The 19,057-nt window shown below is 38.3% G+C and overlaps 1 protein-coding gene across 2 annotated transcripts in view; it reads left to right on the top strand.

The window, feature by feature from the left end:
* Positions 1 to 283: 283 nt before the first annotated feature.
* ankrd6b (ankyrin repeat domain 6b) overlaps positions 284 to 19,057 on the top strand; it is a 59,080-nt gene continuing 40,306 nt past the window's right edge. For both annotated transcript variants that reach the window (XM_049590234.1, XM_049590231.1), the window contains exon 1: positions 284 to 521. The gene's annotated coding sequence lies outside the window, so the exon portion shown is untranslated. The remainder of the gene's footprint in view (positions 522 to 19,057) is intronic.

Here is a 19,057-nt window from a genome sequence, read left to right as displayed (position 1 = left end):
TGTTCTTTGCTTTTGTGTTGGCCCACATTTTATTATGTTTAAAAGACAACGTTTGTGGTTTATATAGCAGTTTATTTGCCAAAATACACTTCACTATGATTTCATTAGGCTTTAAAAAGAAAACTTGTGTCACCTGTTTAATGGCTGGTAAATGACATAGAATACTGGAGAAACACAACCTTTATTTGGGGCAAGTAGTTCCTCGGCACTGCTGCCAAGGGTCAAACGGGGGGGAAAGTTTTTGAACCGGAATTCATTCATTTGAGGTGAAAGTTGGACTGTAGCTGTACTGTGTCTTCTTCCTCTCGTTTCAGCGTATTGACAGAGTCTGTCAGCGGCTCTGTTGACATGCAAATTGGACAGAGAGGGAGGCGGCAGCGGCGGCGGGGAGGGCGACAGAAGCGACCGTGTGTTTTCACTTTGTAGTTCCCCTCTCTAACAACGTGCGCTCACGAGACCGTCGGAACTAGCTAACACCGTCTCCGTCCGAACAGACACCTGTGTGACTATTTCTCTTCGAGGTAAGTATCCTTTATCAATGCTGCTCATTTTTCGTGTTTTCCTCTGAAATATCAGGGTTTACACGGCTTGTTTTTGTACTGCGTAACGTTACAGTGAGAGGAGGTGACGAGCTCTGTGTTGGGACTCCGCTGACTTGAATTACAGTCCGACCTCGACAGAAATCACTGCAATATTTACATAATGTAAGCTAGTTAGCTCCCACAGTAACTTTTATTTAACTTTTAGCTTCACGTTAGCTTGTTCTGGTAAATGTACTGCGAACTTATCATAAATGTTTTTGTTAATATAGTCGCTAACCCACAGTTTCTGAAGTAACGTTACCTCGTCGTAACCCCCTTACTCCAAGTTAACACAATAACGTTTATATATACTTTACAGCCTGGCTGTAGCTTATAGTCACTTGTATTCACTTAAGGCATTCATTTTAAACTTGGGGTGGGCGTCTCTGTGACCTATACGGTTAGAAATCCCTGTAATCCTTATTGGGTTTGTCATACCTGTTATATTACGTTGTCATGTTTTAGGCAAGGTAAGGCAAATTTAATTATATATCACATTTAGTACCTAAAGGCAATCCAAAGTGCTTTACAGCTTACACTGGTAAAAGCACAAGATACAAATGATAAAAATCATAAAAGCAAGCAATCAAGGGCACATAGAATAGGAACAACAGGCAAAAGCATACAGAGGAAAAACACACAAAAACACACAACAGGACTATCAAAAGTCCATAGAATGAAAAACAAACAAACAAAAAAAAAAGATTTAAAGAGAATTAATCAAAAGCAATGGTGAAAAGATGGGTCTTCAGCTTGGATTTTAAAGTGCTCCCCACTGTCTTAAAGAACCTTCACCATGTGTAGTTTTTACTCTGGGAATATCCAGAACCTGAGAGATCTGTGAGGTTTATACAGGGTCAGGAGATCTGACAAGTATTTTGGATCCAAACCAGTTAGTGAATTATGGTCAAGCAGAAACTGCAGCCAGTGTAGTGATGTGAGAACTGGAGTTACATGCTGAGCCTTTCTGGTCCTTGTTACAACCCTGGCAGTTGCATTCTGGATCAGCTGAAGCTGTCTGATTGCTATTTCAGGCAGACCTGAGAACGGTCCATTGCTATAGTCCAGTCTGCTAGTGATGAAAGCATGTACAAGTTTCTCTAGATAATGGTTAGACATCAAGTCACTGAATCTTTTGATATTTTAAAGATGGGAGAAGGCTGATTTTGTGATTGATATAATGTGACTACTGAAATGAAGGTCTGAATCCAGGTTAAGATAAGATTTAGTTAAAATCTGAGTTGACATACCTTCTCAGACATCACTTAAGGAATCTACTGTATTTAAGTGTACGTGCTGCTCACTATTTAATACCCTTGCCAAGACATCCCCTCTGTTATCTCATTATAGTAACATAATTCCCCAGTAGGGAAATGCTGATGTTACAGCATAATATTCTTACAAAATGCATCACTATTTTTAAGAGCTTTGTTATGGACTCTGATGGGCTCAGTGCAACCAAGTTTATATGAAAAATGCCTGAAAACAAGATGAAGTGAAGCAGTTAAAAATGAATCAGGACATTGGGTGCTGATGTAAATTAGGCTACAACTTCTGAAAAAATAAAAATGTAAAATGAAATAGGCTTAAGTGAAATCTCCTCTGCAGCGTGCAACTTAGCCTCAGGCTTAACCTAAATATTTAAGTCTACAAGGGTTCAAATTGAGGGTATTTAGCAGTTTAAGATATGAGCTCATTAGGGAAGGCCGGTCAGTAATGTGTTATAATGATAATACCTCAGCACAATTCAGCAACCTACACCCAGAGGACATAAGAAGTGGTTGTTATGAGCTCGTAGTAACCTTGATGAAGTGCACTTTTATTTGAATGGGATTTGCTTATGAGGCTTCAGTGTCTTCAGTGTCAGGGAAGGTCAGGGAGTCTGAAGGGATATCCACAAAAATGAGGACTCTTTTCTTGTTAGATTGAGTTCCTGCACTAGAAATGAACCAAGTAAGATAATGCAAAACTTAAGTTTTCACCTTGTTTTCTGACTCCTGTAATATGGACTGACAAAAACACCTCTTTACCTGGTAAATGCCCGTATCGTTCAACATATTTTCTGTTGTTAATTCGGAGTCTTTAAACTTGTCTGAATTAAGGGTACACCATAAAGTGACTACTGTGTGTCTTCAAGAGTGGGAACCTGATTTTTAGCAGTGCACCAGTAAAGGGAGGAAAGAGGACTTCTAGAAAGTTAACAATGTAATATAAATGATGTTGGCCTCAAATTCAGTCCAGACTGGATCTGCAGAGGATTTTTTCCGGATTCTTTTATTTATTTATTTTTTTAAGTAAATGCACTTTACGCATTTATCAGGCCTCAAAGATAGACACGGTATGTTTGTGAGAAACAGTTAATGCAACCATAATTTGGAAAAGAAACCCTACATGTTACCCCTAACTCTGATTTCATCATCAGTCAGGGTGTAAACCACAAGTTTTATCATGATTTGCAGATTCCTTGGACAATGATACAATATTTGCTTATGTAAAGGTGTACCTTAAAAGTTATGACTTGTATCAATGCTTTCACTTTGCATTGATAATATTGGATTGTTGTTCATTAAATTGATGTACTGATCCAGACTGATGTATGGTTTCACCTCAAACCATCAAGATTTTTTCGTCAGACTTGACAAAGTTCCAGGGGTGGGGGAAAATATCGATACAGCATTGTATCATGATATTTTTGTGTGGCAATATCGTATTGTCACACAGTGCCAAGTATAGTTTTTTTTTAATAGAAATTATTCATATTGCAGATACAAATTAAACTTGGTAGCCTACTCGAATAATACAGTATAATCAATTGTGTGAGATGAACAAACTAAAAATGTATCTAATTAGATGAAACAGATGTTGACAAAGTTTTCCTTTGAGACAAAACTTACAGTTGAAAAAAGGTAACATATCACAACATATTTAAAATCACAGTAATATTGTATAATGACTTAAGTATTGTGATAATATGGTATCATCGATGTGGTGATTCCCACCCCTACAAAGTTCCTCCTGAGTCTACTTTATAGGCTAACATACAACTGTTACAGACTTATATCCAAACACATGTATAAAGTTTTCTACTTTGTACAACTTTTTAGAGGAATAACACTCATTTTGAGTAAATTGACTTTAATATGTAGAGAAAGTCCATGTAGTGCCCCTTTTAAAGCAGAGGTACCATAATGTAAAGGGTATGACATGAACTAAATACCTGCATACAACTGTAGTCAGTAACCTACTCAGTGCATGGAGCACCAGTTTAATTGAATTAGTCATATTGCCTTCAAGACTCATAGTACATAATTGACTCACAGATGTAGGCATATAACCATTTAATACATTTTACAAGCTGCATAGTAATGCATAGTTTGGTTCTGAACTGAATAACATAACATAACAGTGAAAAAGCGACAGAACTTACTGCAATGACAGAAGTGGCTCTGTGAAATGATGACGTTAGGCCCGGGTGTCAAAGAGCTATTGCATTCATGTGAGATTAAGTTACACTGATGATTCATTCATTTTCCCGGATTCCTAGTCATCCAGCTTTGCTGTTTGGTAAAAGCTGGTTTACAGTTTCCAAATCTGTGATATGATACAAGCAGGAATAGATGGCCTTCCATGGACTGAGACCATTTTACAAATACCTGTTTTTATAAAAAAAAAAAAAAACTTAAAAAACTTTGGACAGTACGAATCGCAGATGGAAGCTTTGAACCCGAATACAGCGACATGTAGTCTTGCTGTTTGTGCTCAGTGTGAAGAACTTGAATTCACCCACGCTGCCTTACCCGTCTGTCCGTCTGCTCACGTCCCCAGGGAGCTGATTAGCACGGCACAGTGCTGACAAGGTCAGAGGTCACCAGGTGTATAATGGGCACATAATAAGCCTTAATGGGACACAGGGTGGGGGGGGAGAGGTATTTTACAGGCTCCAGAAACTAGACACTGTATGAGAGACAATTATTAGATTTCTCTGTCAGATGGTGAGATGATGCCTATTGTGAGCATTTGTTGTCAAGTGCATGTAAACAGATCTGCTCATTCCCATGATGCTTTGTGAGTGAAAATCAATGTGAATAATGTCACATTAGTTTTTGCAGCGCCTTTTGACCATTATTCTATATTAAATTATGATATTAATGCTGTGTTTTAAGGAGATGATATCACTGTGGAATGAGATTTACACATTAGAATTTTAAACCCAGCCCCAGGTGGTACTATAATAGGATAGATCCTGGGATTAGCACACTGTTTGTCATAGCACTGCTTCCTAGTGAGGCACTGGAGGTGCAAGTGAATAGCTCTGTGGCATTAGAAAAGGAGCTTTCTTTGGTCTTTAGCCTTGAAGGGGTTCTAAATCCCACTTAACCCTTTACTGGTAGCTTGAAACAATGAACTCTAGGGCCATGCACAAACCCTCGCTCTTTCTCAGACACTGCATCTGCTGTCATTAAGTTCTCCCCGAGCAGAGGATTTAAGAAGTGGGGGAAATGTTGTCGCTTTTTTTCAAGAGCAATGTGAAAAGAGACAAAAGGCTGGTGCAGTGGGATAGAGCCAGTACTTTATGTGTGTGTGTGTGTGTGTGTGTGTGTGAGGGGGGGTGTTGTGCTCTGCCCCACAGCTGACACTCAGCTCTCTCCAGCTGGAGATGAGGCACCATGGCCAGCTACATCTCCTCCTGCTTGTTTTTATGTTTTGGTGTATGTATGTGCAGCAGGTGAATGCTTTCTTTCTGTCTGTGGGAGTCATTGTAGATGTACATGAAATAACTCCAGTTTATTTCTGCTTGGATGTTATTTTCATAGTTTTGGGCATCATATTTATTAGTTCCTGTATGATAACAATGAACTTCAGGTTAATTGTTAAGATCTGAGAACACAGCAACAGTAGGTTACACCCACGCTAATACATTTTCGCTTTAAAACTCATCACCCTGGCTACATGCAATCCACACTACTCCGACATTTTGGAACCATTAAAAACAGAGACTTTTGAAAATGCTGTTGACCCTGTTTGTGTTTGAAAACTCCATGGTTGCATTTTAGTCTGGACGGGCAAAAAACAGAGAAACAAAATGATGGCACATAGACCCATGTTTACTTCCTGATTGGTTCTTATCATTCGTGACAGGTCATGTTAAAACATTATAACTTGGCCTACAAACATTTTATGATTTCATCCTTCTTGTGTGGCTACCCCTTTCCAATTGCCATGGCGATGGATAATACTCCTGGTACCACTCTAATATGTCAACATATTTGCTTTGCAATGACTCACAACTTATTTTCTGCGGCTTTGACCGTCTTATATTTGTGTTACTTTCAATATGGTTCCACCTCATTGTTGGGCAAAGCAAAGAACTGTCTGGTCTTACTTTTCCACATCTCTGTAACTAAGCAACCAGCTGCACAGTAGTCAATCTGCTTCCTGTTTACACCAGCACATGCATGCCCAGTATCCGTGAATGGTCATGTGATATGTGTTTGTTCAGGTGTGTTATGCGTTTTCATGTAGCCTAACAAAAAGCCAGAGGGGGACAGAACATGGTAGTCAGAAAGATTATCCACATGGTCTAAACCTGTGGTTTCCAACCTGAGGATCAGCAACACATTTTTTGTCCTTTTACAAATTAATTTTCCTTATTGCACAGGGGTGGGGGAAAAAATTGATACAGCATAGTACTGCAATTTGTTTGTTTGGCAATATTGTTTCGTCACACAGTGCAAAGTATTAATTTTTTAAATGATAAAAATTACTAATATCACAAATACAAACTAAACTTTAGGTAGCCTACTAGAAAAATATAATCAATTACATTTTCAGTCCATGTGATACATTTTGATACTGCAAAACAGTGGCTGAAGTGAGATGACTTTATCTCATTAGATAGAACATGTATTGACAAAGTTTCCCTTGGGGACAGTTGAGTAAAGGTAATAAACTGTAATATTTTTTATTGCAATACTTAGTATATTGCAGCATATTTAAAATTGCAATAATATTGCATTGAGACTGAACTATCATGATGATATTGTATCATGGATCTTCTGGTGATTCCCACCCCTACAGGAAACTGTATGTGCAAACAACTACAGTAAGTACAGTGCAGGAACAGTCTGTAAACTACAATAAATGTTTACAACAGACTGTTTCAGTATTAATTTTACCATTTTACTTTTGTTCTCTCCTTCAGGTAAGTTTGACTAACCTGACCTGTCTAACTGGTCAATAGGTGGTTTATTTTTATACCATTGGTCTTCTTTTTAGCACAGGTCAATGATACTATTACCAATATTACTGTGATTAATTATTCATATCAGTATATTATTATACAAAGGAATGATTTCCAAATCTACAGAATCCAAAAAATAAATAAAATAAAATAAAAAATAAAATAAAATAAAATCTCAATTGTAATAAACTAATTATACTTAAATAAAGTGGGAGGGACCATGTAAGATTGTAACGACCACATGTGGTGTCACGGTGTTGTTGTGGTAATGCATTTGTGAGCCCACGGGTGGTGAACTCATTATAAGATACCACTGAAAGGGTAGAGGCATCTTTCTGAAGAGCACAAGAGGCTTTTTCTGCTCAGTGCTCCTGGACAATGAAGAAGGGCCCAGGAGGTGATTATGGCTACCAGACTGGCAAGGGTCTTCCAACTCTGAGGCATCTGGGAGGGTCTTCTTCTTTGTTGTACAGCTGCATCCTTAAATCCAGTCACACTGCAACACATGCATATTTAACCAAGTGGTTCTTGTACTTAGTGCTATTTAAAAAATAGTATTTGTAGTGATGCTTAGATATTTAGCATCTCTGATTGTACTGAACATAAAAATCTAAGACCAAAGGCAGCGAGTAAATAAAGTACATGTGATACATTTGAGTTTGTACTTCTTTGGTAATGGAAAATTTAGATTTTGTCTTAATTTTTGATGCAAACGTAGGTCAAAGGCAAGTTCAGTTAAATTACTGGATTGAATCAGTATTTGACTTTACAGAAAATCTGCAGATAATTTGCAATTTGAACTCAGTCATCATGCTGGCCTAGGGATTAAGAGGATTACCAGGCCACTGCAACGTCCCTGTTAATTATTCAGCTAGAGACCTTTGTAGGATATCATCCCTCACATTTCCTGTCTATCTCTACATGCTATCAGAAGTAAAGGTATGGATATCACAATATATAAAGACATGCTTAATGTCATAACAGAAGATTTTTGGCTGGACCGCAGCAAAGTATGGGCCAGCGCTATATATGTGAATGTCTGTCCCTTAGTGAGACACTGAGTGAGTGAGTGAGTGAGTGAGTGAGTGAGTGATGAAGTTAAACAATTGTTTGGTCAAGTTGGAGCTTCCTCATATGCCTTCATTCTTTTGAAATGAATAGGCATGGCATTGTTTGTTACGCTATCCACAAAGCTCAACTTAGTAAGCCTCATTTGAGAAATTTCTTCAAATTAGGCACAAACGTCAACTGTGACTCAAGGATGAGCTGATTGGAATTTGGTGATCAAAGGTCAAGGTCACTGTGACCCCATCTGTTGGATTGTCGTGAACATGATATCTCAAGAACAGCTTGAGGAAATTTCTTTAAATTTGGCACAAACTACCACTTGAACTCAATGATGAACTGATTTCATTTTGGTGATCAAAGGTCACTGTGACCTTACGTCTATCTAATTCTCATGAACATGGTATCTTAAGATGGCCTTGAAGGAATATCCTAGAATTTGGCACAAACGTCCACTTGGACTTAGCAATGAACTGATTTAAATTTGGTGGTTAAAGGTCAAGGTCACTGTGACCCATCAAAACATGCTTTTGCCATAACCTAAGAATTCATACGCTAAATTTCATGTCAGAATTCCACACAAATGTCTACTAGGATAAAATGGAGAAGTGATGTCATTTTATATCCAAAAGGTAACATGGTCAATGTCACTATGACATCATAGTTTCCACAATTCAGTGTCATATCTCAGAAACAGAGGGGGAGGCATTTGGTCAGATACTGAATCCGTGACACTAATCCTGAATGACTGAATAGATTGTCTGTGTCCCCTCTCTAAATTCAGAGTTTTTTTCTCAGCTGCAGTTTTTGACTTGTAGGGTGGATAACTGATTTGTTGATCCATTCAGAGCTGATCACATCAGATGGATGGATGAGAGGAGCAGCTGCTGGAGTGATTGCAAACTCTGAGACCCAGCAGAACAAATGGTTAAGTGTCACTAAATGAGGCTGTGCTCTGACAGTGTGGTCGATGAATAACCAAACAGAATATTCCAATAGCACTTGTGGCAGCTAGCAACAAATAAATGAATGTGTGGGACACCCTGATGTGTGTTAAGCACCATGTATTCACAGACATGAATGTAAACTGTAAGTGCAGCTTGACTGGTTCATGGAGGCATACACCTGTGAAGTGGTAATTTGAGTTTCGGGTATAAATTTGTATTTTCCTGTATCAGTGTATCAAACCTGTGGTGTTTCAATAATATTTGTAGGTTGTTGACAGTTTAATGCACGTTATAAGAGTAGCGTACTGTGTGGTCACACCCCATTTCGGCGCGTTTTTTCATACGTATCTAACTTCATCAGAAAAATCTGAAAGTTTTGTCTTTGTCTTTCCTTGCTCCAGTGGTTTAAGCTCTCACTTTGCTGCAGTGTTGTATGAGTGTACTCCATGGAGGGCGTGCTGATGGGCTGATTTTCATTTGGCCCTGCCAGCTTGCGACTTGTTACGTAGCTATGATGTTGAGTCTGTTTCAGCTGACAATCAGTCAGCAGCAGGTGGCAGAGATGCTGTGATGAACTTTAATCTCTTTCATGGTTTTTAAATGTTGGCAGAGACAGTGCAGGACCTTTTCAAGTAAGCATTGTTAAGGATGCTGTTGATCTATAAGGCATTTTGACGTTGTGCCACACAGAGCAATCAATTCAAGTTGGCAAAAATGATGTGCTGATTTGCGTGCCAGATGAAAGGAAACCACGCCCAACTCAATTTGTATCTCATACAGGTCATGTAAACAGCATATGCTGTTTGGATATTCTGAATTAGCCATGATTTTTTTTCCAGTAGCATTTTCTGATAAAGACATGGGATACACCAGTATTAGTCAGGTTTAAGGAGGCTTCCCCATACAGTGCAGTCAGAATATGCATCTCAGTTGGGGGTTTTCCATAGTTTGCAACACATGGCTTTTTGTCTGTTTTAGATGCATGCCCACATTTCTGGTTGAAAGGAGAAACATACCTACTTGAAGCATTGTGAAAGACTTGGATATCAACAGATTTTTGGATATGCCCAAATATTGCGATGTCAATCTCTTCAAGAGGTTGGCAGTGGTTGTTGAAGGGATGAAAGAGGCAGGCTGTGTATGCATGGTCAAGCATGTCTGCCATGGGTGGAAAACTTTGAAAGAATCCAATTTTGACGCAAAGAAGCAAAATGGCATCACAGCTCCAGCAGTTCCATGTTTTTATGTAATGAAAGGACATGTTAAGGCATGTTAGTCAAAGTGTACACAGCTGCATGTAAACATGAATATTAGTGGAATATTAATTTTCATCAGTCATGTTAACAGCTTAGTAGGAATATAGTCTTTTTCAGAATAAAAACGGCAGTGAAATACTGCTTTTCAATCTGGTGTTAAATTAGTCTTTTTGATTTTGTCTTTTGAGTTATTGCAAGAAAAATGTTCCATTTCAACAAAAATTTTAGTTGAGTTACTCTAGAATTTTGCAGTGTGGCTGCAAAGACGAACTGTATCCTCCGTTGGTCTTTGCAGCAGCTTCCTACTGATGGAAAATCCAGAAAACACAGAGTGACTTCTGAAACTTGGCTCTCTCTGTCCTCTAGCTGGTATTGCACAGGAATTTTGATAAGATGTTCTTACTGTATATCAGGAACACGTAAACATCACTGTCCTGTAGACGTATCATCACCCAGACCATGAGACTGGTCTGAGTTCCCCTGTGAGCTTTTTGCTTTGCAAGGCCAGTTTTACAGCATTTACACATAATTTGTTAGTATTTAAAATGAAGAGTGACGCAAGTTTCATACCTGTCTCTTAGCTATCAAGGTTGCATTCAAAATTTTCACATGTTATTAGTTTGTTGTGGTCTTTTCCTTTTTGTAAAAAATAAAACATTAATGAGACTATTAACCCTGTTTTTTCAAGTCGTTAGAATGCCCTCTGACTTACTAAAAGGCATGACATGTTGTTATTTTTAGTCTTAAGTTAAGGTTGACCTCTGTACTATATATTTAGATGGCTTTCACATCTGGCTCAGCTGTCACATGGATGACAGAAGGTTTATTTCCAGCAGTGACCTGAGGATTAACCAGCAGTGTGTCAGCCTGCCATTTCTCTGCACTAAATGCCTTGGCAGTGATTAAACAGATAATATAGCTGTAAATATTTGTCCTGTATTCTCGGGGGGTATTTATGGCCCATTTTGTTCATAAATGCTTCAGTCAGCACAGAATCTCTCTGCTCCACGGCTGCAGTGAGTTACACTGAAACAGATCTTGGGATTAGCGAGTGGGTCAAAGTATTGTTTTAATCTGATTTTGGCTCTCTGTCCCTGACTCGTGCAGGAAAGACAGATGGCTGAGTTTTGAGTGAAATCCGAGAGTGAAAGGAGGGGCTGAGGGGGGCCTTCCATTCCGAACACTTGTTTCACATACACATCATATAGTCATGTCACAGATCCCACGAGGGAAAAACACTCCTGCTGGGAAAAATAGCTGCACGCTTAAGAGCAGTCGAGGGGAAGCAGCAGTTTGTATCTCTGTTCCTGTGTTGTTGGTCTGTCTGCTGTCAGATTCACTAGTTTTGTTTTCAGTGATGTGATGAAAGAAAACACCAGCATATTCTGAGGGTGGATTTTAAAACAACTGAAGTCTGATTTTTAGCGCTGTGTTGCCCAGGGCCTGTAATTATTAAACATCTCAGAGTCTCTTAGGAATTACATGTTTTGTCCAACCAATTAGGAATCCTGCTGAAAGTGATGCCTTTTATGAAGCTTATTAAACTGACTCTCTGCAAGGCATAAAGCTACTTGTATGAGAAAGTGTTACATCGCTGTTTTATGACTCTCAAGGTAGAAATTATAATGATGTTGTGTTGTAGATTTCTTACTGTTTTACTGGCTGTCTTAATATTAGAGTATATGTTAGTATTTTATGTATTTAATTATTAGAAGTGCTTATAGGTTTTGTATGTATAGGTACAAATCTTGGGTAACTTACTAGGGTTATATGTATGCAAAAATATGATTACAAAGTCAGTTTAAACTCATTGACGTTTACGAATGGGCCATTTAGATAATCACATTGTTGAATATCACATTAACAATATTCTTTGTGATTCATAATCAGATACTAAAGTGTACTAAGTTGTGCCTTTCTGCTGCTTCTAATATTTAATTCTAAAATACAACAAATTTCTGAAATGAAAAATAAAAAGAAATCTTTTATTGAACAAATTGGACTGAACAGGAAGGCGAATGATTATAGCACGATGATGATTAAAAAAAATCGATATAATGTGCAGCCCAAATTTAAACTGTAAATGAAAATTGACAAGACTCACATCTCATAAAAAAGTAATGTAGTCTATATGGAAATTAGCATACTATGATTCAGTTGTGTGAAATGATCTGCATCAGCAGATCTCTCATTCATTCCCATTGTTTAACAGCCTATAGTGCCACATCTTGCAGATATCACACCGGCACACTCAGTGATGATGTTGAAACTTCTCTAACTGACTGTAGTCTAATCTTCTCTGCCATTGTCCACTTCCACTTTCAACTGCGCCCGTTGCATGCTCCCTACATGCAAGGAACATTCTGTATTGTCCCTCCAGTCTTGAGAAATGCACCATAACAATAGGAACACAATGTTTCTTTCAAATGTAATATCTCCTTTATTACTCAAAAAAGAACAAAAGACTATTTGTGATTTTACCTTTAATAATTACATTGAGATAAGCTCCATTATGCTGGTGACAATCAGCCAGGGGGAATTGTTAGTTTGTTCTCACTGAGCCTCATTTTGTTTCACACAATCATCATTGCTACACAGCTGCATTTCCCCAATTCCAAAATAGTTTTAATATTGTGATATTAGTTACTAAGGAGAAATCCTGTGTTTTTTTGGCATCATGCACAAAGTTAGTCTCAAAAATTTTGTCAAAATTATATTTTAATAAGCTTACTTTTAAACGGTGTTCCCAAATCATCTCTCTGCCATCAGTCTCTCTCCTGACACTATCTCTGGGCAACTCCCAACAGTTTAGGAAACCTCTTAGGTTCTGCTAAGTTTTGGCAGAGGAGTGATTTCCTAAGTTAGGGAAGTCACTCTGAGTATTTTTGATCAGTTAGGAGTGATTTCTTACTCTAATATGCTTAATGAATATGGGCCAAGATCAGATTTTTTTTTAACTCTCCTGTTGAGCAGAGGCAGTAGGCCACACAATCTTGACACATTTCATCTCATCATCTAATCACTGCACTCATTTAATATCCAGCATTTTCTGTATGAAATAGCACCTCTGCTCCTTTTCTTGGAAAAGCAAAGTTTTATTTCACAAAAGCATTATGTCTTAAAAGTTTTATGTTTGCAGGCTTAGCTGGTGCTTGTTTTAGGCAACATCCACCTCTGCTGTAAATCACTGCCCCACCCTGCTCTGTGACTGGATGTAATTACTTGCTGCAGCTGAATATGTCATCACTGTTAAAACAGTCCATTTAATTGAGAGATTCTACTGTGGTTTATAGTAACAGTTCATAGTAATACAGTGAAGTCCTGAATAATACTATTGAATACAATATGTGCAACCTGGTTGATGTAAAGTTAGTGGAAGAAAAAGTTAGTTTTGGTAGAGGCAGGTGGTGTATAAATCTGAGTGAGGTACCTTGTATAGACGCCTCCATATGTTAATACTGATATGTATAGTGTAGCAGCTAGAACCTAGCAAATGGATGTGACAGTGCAGATGTTTGTTTGATTCCATGCGTGACAGACTGACATCCAGACTTGACAGGAACGCCAGTTGTTTCTGGTATTTTCCTTCATGTCGTCTCTGCTCATGTCTCTTTATATTCATCAGCTCTTTATATTCATACAGCTTAGCATGATCACACTTATTTTTTTTGCACAAACTGAAATATTTTCAGCATGAGTTGACAAGTCTTTTCCTGATTTAATGACACCTAGAATCCATTCTGTGCGTCATCCTTCAACTTTTATGAATTTGCACTGCCTGTAATATTTTGATTCACATTCAGTCTGATCACAACTGACACTAATGATTATTTTCATTATAAAAATTGATTATCCTTTGGTCTATAAATGATGAATGGTAAAAATTTCCCAGAGTCCCAATGCCACTAGCTTTGTCTAACTTAAAATTATAACATTTAAGATAAAGTAAACCAGCAAAAAAAGCAGCAAATCCTCATGCTTACAGGATAAATTGAAGCCCTTTAGTGGGCTATGCACATACTCATAGAACTAGATTTACATCCTTGTAACTTATATTTCCTTTGCTGAGAATGAAAGGCTTTGTAAGGAAAACATGTTTACAGTTCTCAATCTGAAATATTGTAAAACCCATGTTTTTTTGCTTCATAGATAAGATATGAGATGTGCTGTAGAGTTGCGGAAGTTAAGGATCAGTGAAGGTACAGTATATGTGTGTTAAAAGCTCCTGCAGAGCACCATGGGACTGCATAGTACGGCAGGCATACTTTATGGGGCTGTGAGTGCTCATAAACAGTGAGAAGAGATGACCCACATAATAGAGAATGTACCGCAGGCAGTGTTGTAGCTCAGAATGCTGAAGTTAATTTTAGTGCATTCATGCCGTGCTTCATTACACAAAGGTAATACAGATTTAGTTTTTAACGTTTCCACCCTCAGAGTGTATGTTAGAATGTGAATGTTAAGATTTGTATCAAGCTGGATCTGTAGGCTGTGACCTCTTGTAGGCATTTCATTGTTGGGTGTCTGAGAGCATGTAATAATCTTCTCGAATGACATTTTTACATTTCAATAAACTGTTTTTAGAGCTGGTGTTTGAAGTGTGCACTATGCTTAATTTTTCATGACTAGTGAAAAACATGCTGTAATGAAAGAAGCTCAGGCTTGTTTCTGGGAGGTGGAGTACTTACAAGTCTACAAGCCTAATTTGAGTGTTATTTATGCTCCATGAATAGTATTTCTGCATAATATAATTGAGCAATTGAATAAAGCTCAGCTTTTGGCCCCAAAAGTTACCAGCTAGGCTTTTTTTTTTTTGCACAAAATATGACCTTTTACTTAGCGCTGATTACCTGTCAATGCGGGTGGTAGAGTAGACAAATTCCCCCACCCTCCCTTCAGCTAATCATTTGTAGACCGTAATCCAAAACCCATTAGCACAAGCCAACTTTTTAGAGGGAGTAACTAACGGAAAGCAGAAAAAATGCAACACAGCATTCCTTTCCTGACATGCAAACTAAATGACGTTTGTGCACTTTTTAAGGTATTTTTGGGGTCAGTGAATGGGTCACATCATTTCCTTGTTGGCCAGATCTGACATCCTCACACCCACTGAAACTTTAATGAACGCTTTTTTTGGTGGGTTTTGAATGGGCTGCTGTTAGATATGTTGACAGGTGGGCACTGGCAGTCACGTTCCTGACATACTTTGGGTATCAACTGGCAGTCACGTTCCTGACATACTTTGGGTATCAACTGCTGCACGGGGTCTTAAAGGATGCGCAGTTGCCTTCTCACTCATCAGTCATGGTGCCAGTGTTGAAAGCTACCAAGTGACACTGACTTCAGTGCTGCATTGTGAGCATAAAGAAGAAAACACATGAGGTGTGTGATGGACTCAGCGTTACTCATCAGCTAAACACTGTTTTGAAAGGTGTAATTCAGGGCTGTCAGTATTTGGTTTAGCTGGCACACCTGCTGTGGAAAACTGCTGAAACTTCATCTCAACATAGAGTCTGTTTATGTAGTTGTGTCACTCCTAATATTACATAATGTGTAATAACATTTACAAACAGTTGTTATACCTAGAGGAATTGATTATTGTAGTAGATAATATTCCATGGGTAAGAGATTTTTGTGAAGAATTACAACTTAATTAGTTGTGACATGCTTTATTACAACTTTGAGTCTGTTCCAACCTGGTATTATCATGTGTCCTGGGTGATCTGATCACAAATGGACAGCTCTAAAGTCTGTAAAGTCTGTCTGTTTACACCGGGCATTATAATGCATCTTGAGTGACTATTTGTAATCAGATCTCACTTCTCCACTCCATAAGCAAAATAAACATGTACATAATTTCTGTAAAGATCAAATGTGTTGCATTCTCCTCAAGGGAAAGGACTGTGGGGAATTGTACAAAATGAAAGTGAAAATACAGTATTTACAATACATTGATTTTTTTTTTATTTATTACTGTTTTCAGCCAGAGGCAGTTGCTGAGTGTCTATCCACACCAGACCCCTAGGAATTTTTGCTGGGCTTTGAGGCCAATTTTTGTAGTGGCCGAACAGTGTTATTACACTGTCACGTCATGTCCTGTGGCCCAAAAAATCTTTTTCTCATTGATTTACATGGGGAAAGAGATATCTGTAAGTCAGTGAATACATTTTTTGAGCATCACAACCCCCATGAAATGACATATTTAGAAGAGCAGCACAATTGAATCATTTTATTCTCATTTAAGTTAGTGGATAGCTCAACCAGAATTAGCGGCTCAGCCAGCAGTAGTCTCCTGTGCACCTGTTCTACGGGCCATGCAGTGCAGAAGCAGTGCTGATTATCAGGGTAATTTTATGTGCGGCAGTTGTTTTTTTTGGTGTTCATGCGGGCTAACTTTTAGCATCACACAGCTAACATTACCTAATGATTATTAATGGGTTTCATTAAAGAGTTGAGTCTTTTTGGTGTTGGTGTGAGTTTGTGTCCGTTTATCAGCTGCTGCTGTGTTAGCTTATGCCAACCTTGCAGACACTGAACTGGCCATTCGCCAGGAGGAGAGCAGCTCTGGGGAGTGTTGGTTAGCGCTGCGTCTAACCTGTTTAACAGCAGCTACAGAAAGTGTTCTTTTCTGGTGGTGAGTTGTATAAGCAAGGACGTCAGCTAAGGCGGCCCCTCAGTGTGACCCATGAAGCATTGGTGCACACACTGCTGAAAGAAAGTGGCAGTATGTGGCCCTGACCAACTTAGAAATGTGGTCTGAGCAATCAGATCTCAAGAAGCATGAAGGAGGTTTTTGGTGTTTCTACACTTGTACTGCTAAAGTCTGCTAAATTCAAATTCATGTCCTTGGAAATTTGAGCCCTCTCATGCCAATTTGAACTCAGGAGTCCAGATTTTCGAGAGCAGGACAAAGCAGAACCCTTAATTTGCAATTGGAACACTGTTTAGCAGTTCTTGCTTACATCAGAAGCTCAGTCAGGCTCAGGTTATTGCACTTCAACATAACCTGCTACACCTGTGTGACAAGACTGCACTTCCTGAGATGAGCATGGACACTGATTAATCATCTCATGCTCAGTTAGGCATTATTTTCATAAACTAATTACACGTTCAAAATCAAAGTTTGTAACAAGTTAACATTTGTGGCGCTGCAACAAAAGATTGTTGCCGTTAATTTGCCAGTTACCGTCTTTATTGATTGATTAATCTGGTCCGAAAATGTCATCAGTTTCTCGATAAAATTACAAGTTTGCAGATCTGAATGTGACAAGTTTACGGTACCTGTTTTATCCAAACACCAGTCCAAGACTTAATTTATAACATATAACAGAAAGAGGCAGAAAATCTGTCTGCCTGTGAGCTTTGGGATGCATCAAACATTTAAACAGTCCTAAAATAGTTTACCAGTGCACTAACTTTGTCTATGCAGAAATGAAAGTGAACTCCCTTTTAGTGATCATAATGACATAGTCCTGAGCAGATAAACCTTGTCCATTCTTGATAACCCTTTGAAACCTGGGGTGACATCACTTTCCTTGTGTTGCTTTCAGATGCCTTTCACAAGTATTGGAACATTTGAACCCTGAGCAGATTGGTGCAATTTCTTTAAAAAATTTGATTTAAAAAAACTACGGAAAAAAAGAACTACGGAAAAAAGAAAAAAGCTTGGGGAAAACAATATTTATAATTATTATTATTATTATTGCATTTTACAGAATTCTTATATTTTTAAGCACTCTTTCCATGTCATTTTAACTTTTTTTTTTAAACCAATTTTCTTTTTTTCTTTTTTTATTTATTTTTTTTGACTAATTTCTTGCTAATTTCTTCTTTTGTTGCTCACTTTTCTCTTCCCATGTTTTTAAAAGACATCAAGTCAATTTGCTCAGGTTTTAAAGGGTTAATATAGTTAGGATAGGTATATCATTGCCAATCTAGTGTATGAGTGCACTAATTTTGTTTTGGGAATCAGTGGTTCCCCACCCACTGATGCTAGATCAGCCAGTGATTTTTTTTTTTTTTTTTTTTTGTGATTTCTTGTATCCTCCAGAAACGAGAAATGTTTGTTTCTTCCCTGTGATTTGTGAATGAGTCAGGAAGGTCAGAGCAGGTACGTTTCTGAGGTTATCAAGTGGGCATCTCTCATCACAGCTGTTTCTCTGTATGAAGCCCATCACAGCTCCAACAGACTGAACAGCAAGATCCAACATGTCAGATGTCAGAGGAGCTGCTTTGACCCAAACATCAGGAACCTTCCCTGGTTCACTGAACCCCATGCAACAAACTGAGGACACTTACATGCACACTATATGCATTATGCGTATGCCTTTATTCACAAAAACAGCATGTGTATACATTCAGTAAACACCTGTAAAAACCTTCAGTAACACTAGTGAGTGTAGCATAGAAGTGCTAACTTAGTGACAAAGTTTGGCGCATACCTCCTTCAGAACTCTCTGGGTAAGGAGTCTCACATCACCAGAGCACAATGTTTAACCATGATTTGGTCAAAATCCACAAAACTAGGCTGAAAATGAAGACAATCTGAAATGACTGCAGCATAGTATTAATTGTCGGAGTTGGCTGATGCAACACCATGATTTGCCAGGCTGCGTTTGAGGGTGGGACTTAGCAAAAGGTTATACTATCTTAAACCACGTAAAGTTTTCAATAGTCATTAGTGTTTAATATATTCAGCGGCATACTTGCGTTTGCCATGTTGTCGAGCTAGTTTGCTGTTTTTGTTAAGTAGTTGTCTGTTAGTCACTCACTCTACAGCAAGGAACGGCAGTTCAAAATGAAAGTTCTGAGCCTAAAATTCACTGTACTTCAGAATAAAGTCTGTTTTCTACAAACTTGACACATTCTAGAGTCACTTATGGTCCATTCAGAATGGACTGCAACCCACTTTTGGACACGACCGACCACCTGGGAACCACTGTACTAGATGGTGGATTTCTTTTGGTT

The sequence above is a fragment of the Epinephelus fuscoguttatus genome, linkage group LG11 (genome assembly GCF_011397635.1).
Source record: "Epinephelus fuscoguttatus linkage group LG11, E.fuscoguttatus.final_Chr_v1".
Classification (NCBI taxonomy): domain Eukaryota; kingdom Metazoa; phylum Chordata; class Actinopteri; order Perciformes; family Serranidae; genus Epinephelus; species Epinephelus fuscoguttatus.
The sequence above is the reverse complement of the archived record's forward strand: the minus strand, read 5'-3'. Positions and strand labels throughout refer to the sequence as shown.